Here is a 15,580-nt window from a genome sequence, read left to right as displayed (position 1 = left end):
GTCTGATTTGAAGTGGGTAGAATGCACGTCTGGAGGTTCTATGCCTCCACGTCACGCATTAAAAATGTGTAATGCACAACTAGTGATACATTTACAATACAAAACTAATTTGTTGTAATTTTTGTAGAGTTAATAATTTGAAAAATTTAATAACAGAATGAAATGTCTGAAACTTACACCTACAAATAATATAAACTATACATAAAAATTTACTTCTTAACTCAACTTGCTTTCATAAATCACAAGGGAACTGAACCACTAACAGACTCAAAAGTGCAACATATGGATGGGTGAATCGATCCTGAACTATCGATATATTGATACTGATGCGAGTATTGAAAGTATCGATACTCAAATAAAAAATATTGATACTAAGGAGTTTTTATTTACAAGTGATTTTGTTTATTAAACAAAAAATAATGCCTACAATATGCCTTAAATTGGAAAAATAACCTGTTAGCAAATAATTGTGTGGAAGGGTTTTTTCTGCTCATCTGAACACATGCAAATATTGCAAGGCAGAATCAATCAATTACAGAGAGCGTTCACTCACTTCTGACAGTGCACTTAAATAGAGCTGCATTTCCCAGCAGTAGCCTATAATATATAATAGGTTGCAATTAAGGTGTACTGAATGTTAAAATTGCATTTCAAATATAAAGTTAAGTCTATATTATTACCCATTGTACTCCTAATAATTAAATAAATTTCATAATCTAGAAGTTCATGTCAGGAGAAAGCAGGCTGGATTCAGATGCGGGTTAACTCAAAGCTTTATTTAAGCAGAGGAGGCAGAGTAGATGAGTCACGTTCCACAGGTTTCACTCGTAGTGAGAGGATGAGAAGCAGATGAGTCAAAGCAGATGAGTAATGTTCCACAGTCGTACGTATGACCGCCGAGACCGGAGGGATGACAGCTGGAAGCTTCTAGGAGCTCTGGGCTTGTAAGAACAAGGGGCAGAGAAATCAGCTAAACACACTGGAGCCTGAGGACAAGACACGACAAGGTGAGTACAAAGAACAGCTAGAAGATCGGAGCTATTGGTACGAGTAACAACAGTCTGACAATAGACAGAGAAACACAGGGAATAATAAAGGGGAAAAAATTAGAAGAACATAGAGAACAGGTGGCGAGCAATTAAGGTTAACAACGGGGAAACAAAGGAGGCGGGGAAAACACAAACAGGCAGACGCGGTGAGCTATCAAACCATCCAAACACACACAAATACATACACACACCAAAAAGGCAGGTGATTAGCCCCGAGACCCGACAGTACCCCCATCATGAATCTGGGTGCCAACTTACGAGAAGGCGCCCGGAGAGGCAGATCCTTGGTAGAAAGCCAAACCCGCTGACCACACACATAGGCAGGAGGAGAGGACCGGCGACGATCAGCTGCAGTCTTGGTTCTGCCAGAGGTTTGGATCAAAATCCTCCTGACTTTCTCCCAGGTGCGACGGCAGCGCTGGTCGAAAGCCAGGGCGGATGGAACCGCTGCGTCGGGTTCCTGTGACGGGAACATAGGTGGATTATAACCAACAGCACACTCAAAAGGGGACATACCTGACGCGGCCACAGGAAGGGTGTTATGAGCGTATTCTGCCCAGGAGAGCTGCTGGCACCAGGAACTCGGATTGTTGGATGCTAGACAGCGGAGCATTCTTCCTAGATCCTGGTTGGCCCGCTCACACTGCCCATTGGTCTGGGGATGAAACCCTGAAGACAGACTTGCAGAGGCCCCAATCTGTCTACAAAATTCCCTCCAGAACCGGGAGACGAACTGGGGACCCCTATCAGAAACCACATCCACCGGTAACCCGTGGAGACGGAAGACGTGATCCACCACCAGTTGGGCGGTCTCCCAGGCGGAAGGCAGCTTGGGCAGGGGGATAAAATGAACCGCTTTGGAAAAGTGATCCACCACCGTGAGAACTACAGTGTTACCCTTCGACGGAGGAAGCCCAGAGACGAAATCAAGGGCAATGTGTGACCAAGGACAGGAAGGGATAGGGAGAGGATTCAGTAGACCATCAGGAGGGCGATTGACAGGCTTACTTTGGGCACATGTGGGGCAGGCCAACACAAACTGTCAAACATCAGCGGCCATAGTAGGCCACCAGAAGCGATGTCGGATGGCAGACAACGTTCTCCGAATACCTGGATGGCAGACTAACGTGGATGCGTGACCCCACTCAAGGACCTCAGAGCGCAGCCCAGCCGGCACCGGCAACCTGCCCGCCGGGCTCTTTCCCGGCACCTGCACCCCTCGACCGGCCTCCTCAACTCGCTGCTCGATACCCCATGAAAGACCCCCGACCACCACCCCCTCAGGAAGGATGGCCTCGGCCGCAAACTCCCTCCCCGGAGCACCGAACAGGCGAAAGAGGGCATCGGGCTTGGTGTTCTTAGATCCCGGCCAGTACGAGAGGGTGAAGTTGAATCTGACAAAGAAGAGCGCCCAGCGGGCTTGACGCGAGCTCAGCCTCTTGGCCGAACGGATGGATTCAAGGTTCTTGTGATCCGTCCAGACCAAGAAGGGCTGCACTGACCCCTCCAACCATTGACGCCACTCACCCAAGGCCAATCGTACCGCCAACAGTTCTCTATTGCCGATGTCGTAGTTACGTTCTGCAGGGCTGAGACGACGAGAGAAGAATGCACAAGGGTGGAGCTTCCCATCATGGAGGGAACGCTGAGATAGAACTGCGCCAACCCCAACGTCCGAAGCATCAACCTCGACAATGAACTGGGCCTCATGATCTGGAACCAACAGAACAGGTGCAGAGACAAAACGGGACTTTAAGATGTCAAAGGCTACCTGCGCTTCCCGGTTCCATCTGAAGGACACCTTAGTGGAGGTTAAGGCAGTGAGCGGTGCAGCGATCTGACCAAAATTCCTGATGTATTGCCGGTAGAAGTTGGCAAAACCCAGGAAATGCTGCAGAGCCTTCCGGGAGTCAGGGACTGGCCACTGGGCGACAGCTTCAATCTTAGCGGGATCAGGCTTGATCCCCTCCGTAGAAATAATGTGGCCAAGGAACGTAACTGACTCAGCGTGGAATTCGCACTTCTCCGCCTTGACAAGCAACTGGTTTTCTAGCAACCGTTGGAGAAGCCGTCTGACATGCTGGGTGTGTAATTGGAGAGAAGAGGAGAAAATCAAGACATCCAAATACACAAAGACAAATTGATTAATCATGTCACCCAACACGCTGTTGACGAGTCCCTGGAAAACGGCTGGAGCATTGGTAAGACCAAACGGAAGAACCAAGTACTCGTAGTGTCCCGAAGGGGTGTTAAATGCCGTCTTCCACTCATCCCCCTCCCGAATGTGCACCTAATGGTAGGCGTTGCGCAGGTCTAACTTGGTGAAGACCCGAGCTCCCTGCAATAATTCAAAAGCAGAAGACATTAAAGGTAGAGGGTACCTGTTCTTAATAGTAATGTCATTCAAACCTCTGTAATCAATACAGGGGTGCAGGGAGCTGTCCATCTTCTGAACAAAGAAAAACAGACCCCCGGCTCATTGCCTCTCGCTGAAGGCCATCCACCCATGTGAGGAGTTCGGAGACTCGGGCACTAAGAGCGTTCACATCCTGCGCGGTGGTGTTGAGCTGGGTGGCATGCTGCCCTAACAAAACTCCCTGTTGAACGAGAGCCGAGTGAAGAGGATCAGATCCCGCTGAACCCATAATCTGGTCAGACAGTTCTGTCAGGAGAAAGCAGGCTGGATTCAGATGCGGGTTAACCCTCTGAAGTCGATTAACGCGGATACGCGTTTTGAGTCATTTTCTCCTGATAACCCCGAAAAGAACTTAAATTACACTTTATGTTTTAATCGTACAGATAAGAGCAATACATCAATCGAATCTAGGGCTGAAACGATTCCTCGAGTAACTCGATTACAAAAAATGATCGAGGCAAATTCCTCTGCCTCGAAGCCTCTTTTAATTTATTTTAAATCTCACGTCAGCTTCTTTCGCAATGATTTTTTTAATGTGACAAAACGCGTTTACGTCACTCACAAAGCAGAAGGAGACACAAGCGATGCGTCCGAGATCACATACTGCAAGGAGTCAGCAGTGTTTTGATTTGAGGGAGTGGGCAAACGTAAAGAGAACGTCGTGGCGTGTGTCCATTGCAAGATAGTGCTCGCTTACAACAACTACGACCCTATGATTTCCGTGATGCAGAAAACGCGAAGGAAATCGCGGAATCCAGTCATAAAAACGGAATTTATAGTTTAACGCGGAATGGCATGGAATTTGCCAAATTTTGAATCAATTAATCAAAAATAGGTCATTGCACTTACATCAAATCACGATATGCACTAATATCTGTAAATATTAAGCCGGAACAGTCTATTTAAATATGAATCCTGCATGTTCTGTTTGTCTCTTTTAATGAATGGAGCAGAAGCGCGACTTCCTTTATTTACACACACTGAAGCGCGCGTGACGCTCTGCGGTGATTTCAGCATCTGCTGTCTCACTAGGACGTGAACATATGAACAACATCTCCAGAACTGCACTGACAGTCACTTCATGAGCATTTGACCGTTTGATTTGAGTAAAACTAGCGTCACATCACATACAAAGAAATGTAAAAGTCTGTCAACCCGTCAAAATAAAAGTACGGATAAAGACTATTGTACAGCAGAATGTACATAGCCTACTACTAAAAAAAATCAAACTTTTTTTTTTTTTTAAGGTTTAATCACAAAACATTTCTTCCATGTTTTATTTGTAATAGTAAATGCCCTTTGTTCACCAAAAAGTTAAGTAAATTTTCAATAATTAAATGATAAATTAAATTAATGTTTTGTGCTTAATGTTTAATGTGCATCTCAGAACATGCTTTATTTAAAACCCCAAATGAATGGCACTGAAATGCACTTAATTCATCTGTCTACTTTATTGTCATTGTTCACAGTACAAGTACAGACAGAGAAACATTTGGTAATAATTTAATGTTTATTTTTGATGTATGCATTCTATGCATTTAAAAAATAAAAATATATTTTTTTCTAAAAAAGGAAACTTAGTTGTTCATTTTAAGAGACCCAGGAGTCTTATTTTCTCTTGCATAATTAATATTGCACTTTAATTAAGCAAAAACACATTTTATCGGATTACTCGATTAATCGATGGAATTTTTGCTAGAATACTCGATTACTAAAATATTCGATAGCTACAGCCCTAATCGAATCTGTAAAGGGTCTACTTTTTTTTGGATACAGACATAATAACAACAAAACTTTTTGTTGATCTTTATTTACAAACACGTCATTAAAATGAACTGTAACTCCGTGAATACTCAACGAAGAGATATGAGAGAGATATCTATAGAAAGCTTGACATGTCTACTTTTAAACTAAACAAGTGCCGCCGAAAACAGATATTGAGTGGTTAGTGACTGTTGTCTCTAACGGCATACCATCTTTTAGCGCATGTTCGAAACACGGGCCAACACAGACGTTCTTTATTTTTTTGTTTATCCTACTAACTTCAGCCGCTGATTTCGGACTTGCATCCTCAGTAGTTCAGACTTTGTGCATTCGACTCGGGAGTGTGATGTCTGCGAGGACGCAGGTCCGGTAATTCTGCAAACAGCAGCGTACTTGATAACATGTCAGCTCGCCTTGACTACTGCAATTTTCCTCACTGTATGATCGCCCGTTTGGCGGCTGAAGTTAGTAAACAAAAAAATAATGAACGCCTGTGTTGGCCCAGGTTTCGAACACGCACTTAAAGACGGTATGCTATTAGAGATGACAGTCACTAACCACTGAGCTACCAAGCTACACTGAATGAGCACCAGATCTGTGACCATCTTAACTTGTGGCCTGTGTATACCTATTATGAAAATAAACAATAGCAGAACACTGACTATATTTTATGGTTCATGATATTAAAGAACATTTCATAACGTCTCAGACAACTGTACATTTGTGGCTACTGGGGCTTAATTATAAACACTATCGTTAACTCATATTTACCCTAGTAAAAACATGGTATTTAACATATGGCATTTTAGTACGATCTTCACTTCCCAATGCAAACACGGCCAATAAAATGGCCCCACCCCGTCACTTGATTGACAGGTTTCCGTGTAGATGTTGGAAATTCAAATGCAAAAGGTATTGCGATTCCATTTGAGTTTTGGCAGTTTACATGCACAGTGCAGAGAGAGTGAAAAGGCAAATGTGGTAATTAATATTGCTATTTAAATATGACAGGCTCATAGCTCGTAAGATATGGAAAACACAATTGCAAACGGACTTTGCATTTCCATTTTAAATTTGGCAGACACTGTGCGTTCACTTAATCGAAAATGAAAACGGTAATGCGCGATTTGCATTTGCGCTGAGGGAACTTAGACTCCAGAGGGTTAACTCAAAGCTTTATTTAAGCAGAGGAGGCAGAGTAGATGAGTCACGTTCCACAGGTTTCACTCGTAGTGAGAGGATGAGAAGCAGATGAGTCAAAGCAGATGAGTAATGCTCCACAGTAGTACATATGACCGCCGAGACCGGAGGGATGACAGCTGGAAGCTTCTAGGAGCTCTGGGCTTGTAAGAACAAGGGGCAGAGAAATCAGCTAAACACACTGGAGCCTGAGGACAAGACAGACAAGGTGAGTACAAAGAACTATGGAGGGATTATTTGGTCAGATTATAAACTAAAAGTCTAAAACTAAAAGTCTTAAACCAAAACTAAAAATCTAAATTTGAAACTTAAAGTCCAAGTAGAAAATTTATTTGGTATTAAGGATTGGGCATTTGGTATTTAGGATAGGGCATTTTGTATTTAGGATTGGGCATTTTCTATTTAGGGTTGGGCATTTGGTCATTTAGCCATTTAGGATTTAGGATTGGGCATTTGGGGATATAGGATTGGGAATTTGGTATTTAGGATTGGGCATTTAATCATTTAGCCATTTAGGATTGAGGATTGGGGATTTAGGGATTTAGGATTGGGCATTTGAAGATCGAGGAGTGTATGCAAATTAGGAGGCGTGGTCCAAATACTGGAGGCTGGGTTTGACATGGCTGGTGCGCAGAGGCACCTTATGGACAGCAGAGGGAGCTCCCAGTGCTAAGGAGCACACTGTAATGAAAGTAATGTAATTGTAATGTAATTCTGTTTCTGTAATGAAACAGAGCGAGTGAGTGGCTTGAGCGAGGACTGTGTGATAACTTCAACTTAATGACAGCTTTGTAACATTTGTGGCCTCAAACACAAAGTCACCAGTGAAAGGAGGGCTATCGGTCTGACGACGAGAAAGCAGCAGACAGTGCAGCAGGTAAGATGCTAACATTAGCTACTAGTTATATAAGCTGATATTGCTAACATGCTTTAGTAGGATAATATATTGGGACATGCTGTTTTGTTTTTTAAACTGTGGTTAACCCCTCTGACATTAGTAGATACACTCCTTTCACATTGCCACTAGATGGTCTTGTTTCTGTTTTTTTTTTGCTATATAGCCTATATATATATTATAAAGATTGTGAGAGAAAAGAAATTAGGCTTGTTCGACTTGTTCGACCGATCGGTTTATGACATAAAAGTACTGTGAGAGCGATTCAAAAGCATAAGGAGCGTCTACTCTCTTTGATGTCATATGTCGTGTGTATGTTTATATACACTCACCTAAAGGATTATTAGGAACACCTGTTCAATTTCTCATTAATGCAATTATCTAATCAACCAATCACATGGCAGTTGCTTCAATGCATTTAGGGGTGTGGTCCTGGTCAAGACAATCTCCTGAACTCCAAACTGAATGTCAGAATGGGAAAGAAAGGTGATTTAAGCAATTTTGAGCGTGGCATGGAGTTGGTGCCAGACGGGCTGGTCTGAGTATTTCACAATCTGCTCAGTTACTGGGATTTTCACGCACAACCATTTCTAGCGTTTACAAAGAATGGTGTGAAAAGGGAAAAACATCCTGTGGGCAAAAATGCCTTGATGATGCTAGAGGTCAGAGGAGAATGGGCGTGTTGTGGCTTCACAAATGCTTTGCTGCATACCTTGGTTGTAACGAGTGGTTATTTCAGTCAAAGTTGCTCTTCTATCAGCTTGAATCAGTCGGCTCACTCTCCTCTGACCTCTAGCATCAACAAGGCATTTTCACCCACAGGACTGCTGCATACTGGATGCTCTCAATGTCAAATGCAGAAATGTTAATTCATGCATTTATGACCTCAAGGTTAGATTATTGTAATGCTTTATTGCAGTGATCTTCACTATTTTTTTCACAAGAGCCACATTGGCAGAGCAAAATCAAAAGGCGAGCCACTTTTACGACAACATACTAAGTCACCTTTGCAAATGTGCATTTCTGCATTTAAATTGGACATCCCACAAAAAAGAAATAACACGGCCAATACATTTTCGTTTAAGACCAGATTTCCTTTAATAGTGGGATGAGCGAAAGCTGGCATGCATGTCCTTGACTTTCTTCATGTTGTATTTGTAGTTTGTTGTTGCAATCACAGTGAGACATTCAAGATGAGCATGGGTCAGTCGGTTTCTCTGTTTCCTCTTGATAGTGTTCATGGTCGAAAATGTTGACTCACAAGTGTATGTGCTCATGAAGAAAGACAACACTTTCTGTGCAAGTGGTTTCAAAGTGGGAAAGTCTGCTTCAGAAACCAAACTCCAGAAGTGGCCAACACCTGCTCTGAGTTTAACTTGGAGAATGTTATTTGTTTGCAGCTCAATTATTTCACTCTCCAGAGCAGCACGATTACCAGGGCAGAGCTGTGTGATGGTTGGCGTGAGGGAGGACACATCCACATGGAAGGGGTTTTTAATAAAATTGAAAATCTCCTTATGTTCAGTCACATCACTGAATCTGGATTCAAACTCACCCTTCAGCTCCTCCAAAACGTCAACAAATATGCTGTAGCTGAAGTGCTGCTGCAGAGATGGGTCACTTGTGGTTGTTGCTCTGAGTTTAGGGAAGTGGATGAGTTGTCTGTCAGGTATCCACAGAGCAGTTATTTTGTTTTGGAATGCTCTGACTGCCCTCAGCATGTCACTTGGAAGCTTGTCTCTCCCTTGGAGCTGCAAGTTGAGAGTGTTCAGGTGACAGGTAATGTCAGTAAGGAGGGCCAGCTGGATGATCCAGTTTGGGTCTTTCAGCTCTGGCTGGTGTTTCCCCTTGGTGTCCAAGAAACTGTTGATTTCAGGAAGGAGGCTCAGGAACCGCTCCAGCACCCTTCCACGGGACAACCATCTTACTTCACTGTGCAACACTAAATCGCTGTACTCTGTTTCATAGTCCTGGATTAACTCTCTGAACTGTCTGTGGTGTAGTGCTCTTGAAACAATGTAATTGACGACATGCACAACCCTTAGCATCACATTTTGGAATTCACTGTTTCTGAGCTTTGATACCAGTGCCTCCTGATGGATGATGCAGTGGAAGCTGATGAAATTGGGGATTTCATCTCTTTTTTTCATGAGGCCAACAAGAACCTTCTCTTTGCCTCGCATGCTTGGAGCACCATCAGTACACACACTTACAAGTTTGGACCAGCTGAGATGATTTTCCTCAAAAAATACTAAAAGTGCATTCAGAATATCCACACCTCTTGTTTGGCCATGGAGTGGTAGCAAGCACAACATTTCCTCTTGAAAAGAGTTTTTTTTGGGAACCTCACCCAAGTGCACAGCTGAGCAATGTCAGTGACGTCTGTGCTTTCGTCCACTGCGATGCTGAAACAAGGTGCAGCGCGCAGATCAGCCAACAGCTGGTCACGTATGTCCTTTCCGATGTCTTCCATTCGCCTCATTATTGTTGAATCAGACAGCTGTAACCCTTTTATTTGTTTAATGATGGCGTCCATGTTGTCAAAGTCGGCGAACAGTATTTCTGCTGAAGTCAAAAAACAGTCTTTCACTATTTCTGAGTCTGAGAAGGGTTTTTTTGCCCGCGCCAAAATCCACGCTATTTCATAAGATGCCTCTATTAAACGCTCTGCAGTGGAGGTTGTCCGGTGGATATGATTTTGCTGCTCACAAAGTGAAGCAGTTAGCTGTGCTATTTTCTTCTTTCTTAGTTCACTGCCAGACGGGTAACTTTCATTGATTTGTGGATGCGCCGTTTTGAAATGGCGCTCCAAGTTGCTTCGTTTGAAACCGACACGGGTTTGTTTGCATATTAAGCACAGAGAGCTCATGCCATGCAAAACAAATAAAAATTTGTCTGTCCACTTGTCTTGAAATTTTCTGTGCTCATCTTGTATGCTTCATATTTTTCGTTTCTTGCTGGGTAACGTTACACCTGTCGTTTGTCTGCTCGTCCCCTCTATGCCCCGTCCCAACTATTTTGAGACCTGTAGCAGAAATCAAAATTGAAATGAGCTCATTTTGTGCATAAAATTGTAAACTTTCTTAGTTTAAACATTTGCTATGTTACCTATGTTCTATTGTGAATAAAATATTGGCTCATGTGATTTGAAAGTCTTTTAGTTTTCATTTTATTAAAATTTAAAAAACGTCCCAACTTTTCCGGAATTCGGGTTGTAATAGGCTATTTAAAAAAATACCCCAGTTTTTATGCCAATCGTATCATTTTATTTTTGTTGTATTTATCCGCCACAGACCTTGAAGGCTGGTCCGTGAAAATATTGTCTGATATTAAACCGGTCCATGGTGCAAAAAAAGTTGGGGACCACTACAAGTGATATACATGTAGATTTTTTTCTTTTTTTGGAGCGAGCGGGGGGTGATTTGAGTGGAGCGCGAAGCAAACTGCATTGAGCGCTGAGCGAAAATGAGCGGAGCGGCCTGATGTAGCTTTGAGCGGGGGACTTTTGTATTTGGTGTCCCTTTCCATTCCCTACTTCATTTCTCAGAATCCTGTTCTTAGGGCTAATCACAACAAGGTGTTCCCCGTTACCACTCCCCTATATAAACTGTGTATGGACTCACAATAAATGCAAAGTCTTGTTTAGTTCTGTCTGGCATTTCCGAGCATTTTCCCTGTGTTTGTTCCTTCCGTGTCTGATCTTGGATTGTGTTACCGCCTGTGATTCTCTGCTGCCTGCCCCGACCTCTGCTTGTTACTGTTACTGATTCAGGATATCCCTTGACATACCTGACGCTGTCCTCTGATCATTGCCTGTTTGACCATTCTCTTTAATAAACTACTGCATATGGATCCGAATGTCTCTGACTCCTCGTTCCAAAAAAGCCGTCATTCCTCAGAGACAAAAACTATGTTTTGAATAATTTTAGTTGTCAATAAACAGGCAATATGGTGTCTAAACCACAAGTCTCTTAATTAACTTTTTGGAAGAAAACACCCAGTCTTCGTGTGATACTGATTTACTATGTGAAATTATATAAATTTATAAATTTTTTGCTCCTATATTTTCAGTTTTGTGATAATGTTAAATGCATTTTAACAAACTGAAACACACAGTGAAACAACAGTCTAAATTTGAGCGCACACTAGTCTAATCTACTAGACTTCAGGGCACTCTGTAGGAGTGTTTTGCTAGTTTTTTTGGCAAAATACTGATAATGTCAAATCACACATCGTTAAAACAACAATTACGGTATTATCACAGATCGCACACCATGTACCACTGTCTTTTTGGCTAATTTATGCAAAACCTTTCTGCTAAACTGTCAAAGCTTAATTTTAACCACCAATGCAACAAAGCAAATATTAACCTTACCTCTACATGCTTGAAAAGGGTTGATGTCGAAATGTAATAAACTGCTAGTTTGGTCTACCTAGGCAAACACAGCTAAGGCTACACTGCATAATAGTGCATAAATATGGCCATGGGGTTCAGTTCATTTCCTTCGAGTTCAATTTCAGCAGGGTCTGCATGGTCAGAGTATATTCTGGCAAACTTTACCAATCACGTTTCGTAAATGGCAAAGCAAACTGTGGTACATGCCACTACCAACACGTGGGTAACTTGCAAAGCACAATGTTTCTCCGTGTTTTCTCAGCACGATACCATAGAAAGGACGAGGTTTGAGAAGTATAAGGCCGGGCAACAGTTAAAACATTTCAAAGTTAAAATAAAACAGATACTTTAAACACGAAAACATATATTAATAGACAAGTTTCAGTCAGTTATTTATCTCTGATATGCATCAGGCCATCAAACACTAGAAGAATCTAGAAATATGACAAGCAATCTGTCACAGAGCCAACAATATTCAGTATACAATGCCAGCAGTTTTCTCACAAGAAACCAACCTAGAGCACAGGTAAAATGTAGAAAAGAGAAAGAATATGTATTTAATAAATATCCTGAACAGTTTTTATCGATATTTGTTTACCATTAGATGAGAACAAAATGCATCTGAACTGTACCGCTGATGTAATGACGTCACCGATTAACGTAATCGCTGGTGTATATTTAGGTTAAATAAAATACTATTTTCAGTCATCCATTGAAAAATTACCAGCAAAACTTTTACAGAACTGTCAAAGCCTCTCATCTACACATAAAAGTGCTATTAAAATCCCAAACTCTTCATAAAGAGCTCAGTCTATGGAGTTAGCATAAGTTACCTCCTCTGATAACGGTTAAGATGCTAACGGACTTGTTCGAGAACACTAAACCATTTTTATTAAGCAAATTAAACAGATGCAGGTCAAATACAAGCAAGAGTGTTTGAATCTGATTGAACTCTACTCCAATGTTCAGCGCGCGTTTATTACAGCACGCAGAATTTACATAGACGTAAAGATTTACATTTAATTAAATTATTAAATAATCTTTTTTTTTTGTAGTTCCATGACCCATTCATAGCTAAAAAACGCCACCCCTGCACGCAAGTAAGATCACTTTTACTGTGATAAGTATAAAAGTATAAAACGTTCCAGTCTATCTACTGGTTTTCTATATTTGTTTTTTTACGTGTATTTATGCTTTGGTTTGAAAGCAAACAGCGCATCGACGCAGCGCGGCTGACACAGAAGAACGTACACCAAAATGGTGCTATGCTGATTTGGAGACATAGATATATACACTAGATGTCTCCTTGGGGTTCTAAGCATGCGACTAACCCCCTGCCATCTTGGAACAGGGGTCTTGTCATAGGAAGGTAACGTTGCTATCTCCGCCTGTACCTCGAATTCATGGACAATGCCGGACTTTTGTGCTGCGTATGGATGTTCAAACGAAAGAAATCCAAAAAACAGACACCAAGGGATTACATTTCACAAGTGACAATGTGTTTTATGATATTAAATTATAAAACATATTTATATACACATACTCTTATTTATTTAGCACACATACTTAGTGTACACTTCAATTTTTGCACGTAATATAACTATACAAAACTGCCTATTGTAATATACCTGCACATACCATTGTCAATTTGTATATTGTCATTCCTTACCTACGTATTTGTATTTTTTATTCTTTTATTATGTGTTTTTTGTTCTGTCGCCGTCATTCTGTTGCACTGCGGAGCTTCTCTCACGAAAACAAATTCCTAGAATGTGTAAACATACCTCTCAATAAAGTTCATTCTGAATGTTACGAATTTATATTTATGGTTACGTTGGTTTGTTTCAGTCCTTGGTTAATGACCGCAGCTAATCCATGCTAGTTGCCCATTAGTTTTTGACAGTTAGGGAAACTGACAATGAACAGAATGTATTTATATCAGTGTAATATGATCGTAAGATGTTGGAAAGGTGGACAGTTGTTTTGGTCTCTATTCAGTAGTTTCTCCGACTGGCGCTGTGTGACACTACACTGATTTGAGGGGGGTGGGGGGTTCTGTATGAATGTGACTTTAGTACATACTTATTTAATGTGGCAAAAGTATTGCGGGACCGGAATAAAGGAAAGATTGAACGGTCTTTGGAACTATATCTAACTTTCACATTATGTCCTCTCAAATTTGTCATTTGCTTCCACCTGCAAATTGCTTTGAGTATCATATTTAATAAACCAATACAATTAAAATGTTTAAATTAACATGTATAGTCACACCACTGTAGCAATTTTGCATGCAGTAAGCTAAGGTAAGTAGCTTATGTTTTGACTCAATAGTTCTTTCGAAATTTACTAAACTGGAAGAATGTGACCAATAAACTTAGGCCTACTATCACAATGCATTATATTTTGAAAAAGTAGATCTTAATATCTTGTAATATTAATATCTTAATATCAAAACCTTAAATTTTCTCTGGACTCGATTAATACATATCTGACAGTTGGAACAAACCCCCCCAAAAAACTATAAAATCGCATTCATGACGATATATGGTGATTTTATTCTGGTTAGACCTTTGCCTACATTGACACTGATGCATTAAATACGGAGGGCTCCCCTGTTCCAAGATGGCGGCTCTATTGACGCATTAATTCCAATGAACTGCCGTACCCAAGGTGACATCTAGTGTATATGTCTATGATTTGGAGAAATACAGAGGAGTGAAATTGTTGAATAAAGTCGTTATTTTTGTTTTCTTTGTGTACAAAATATATTCTCGTCAATTCATAATGTTACGGTTGAACCACTGACGGCAGATGGACTATTCTGGCGATGTCTTTCATACTTTCCTGGAAATTGACAGTGTATTTTACTTGACAGTCTATAGGACAGTCACAAGCCTCCCAGTTTTCATCCAAAATATCTTAAATTGTGTTCCAAAGATGAAAGATGAAGGTTTTACGGGTTTATAATATGAATAAGAAATGATTGACACTAACAATTCTGTAATAATAGTAAGTAATAAATAAATAAATAAACGTGAACGTAAATAAATGTGGAAATGAATATTGACAAAAATACATGAATAAATAAATATGAAATTAAATAAGTGTAGAAATAAATACAAGTGGAAATAAATAATTATGTAAATAAATGGCGACAGAAATATTTGAGTAAATAAATAAATGTGGAAATGAATAAACATGGAAACATGGAACTCTGAAAACCTCTGACATATGTTTTATTATTCGTATGTTTTCTTTATGTAAATACCTATGCACTTGAACAGGACTTTTATTTTGATCTAGTAGTGTGACGTCATAAGGCTGCGCTGCGCTCCCGCACCTGAGTTTCAGCTGAAGAAAGGTTTGTGTTTTTAATCATCTAAAGTGTTTAAATGTAGAAATAAGTGTAGAAATAAATACAAGTGGAAATAAATAATTATGTAAATAAATGGCGACAGAAATATTTGAGTAAATAAATAAATGTGGAAATGAATAAACATGGAAAAAATGTATGTATAAATTAATTCAGGTAGAAAAATATATATTACATTAAAAAATGAAAAGTATGAAAACTTATTTATTTATTTTCTTTTTGTTTAGTCAGCTTCCATATCAAAGATCTCGCATTAAATGCTCTACACATTCTTCCGTTGGTAGTTATTACCAGCACACTATTAGACATCATATATTAATATATGTAGTTCACTAAGACTAAAACTCTGAAAACCTCTGACATATGTTTTATTATTCGTATGTTTTCTTTATGTAAATACCTATGCACTTTAGTGACTGTAGACGGACAAACGTGTATTTTGATCTAGTAGTGTGACGTCATAAGGCTGCGCCGCGCTCCCGCACCT

The sequence above is a fragment of the Carassius carassius genome, chromosome 22 (assembly GCF_963082965.1).
Source record: "Carassius carassius chromosome 22, fCarCar2.1, whole genome shotgun sequence".
Taxonomy (NCBI): domain Eukaryota; kingdom Metazoa; phylum Chordata; class Actinopteri; order Cypriniformes; family Cyprinidae; genus Carassius; species Carassius carassius.
The sequence above is the reverse complement of the archived record's forward strand: the minus strand, read 5'-3'. Positions refer to the sequence as shown.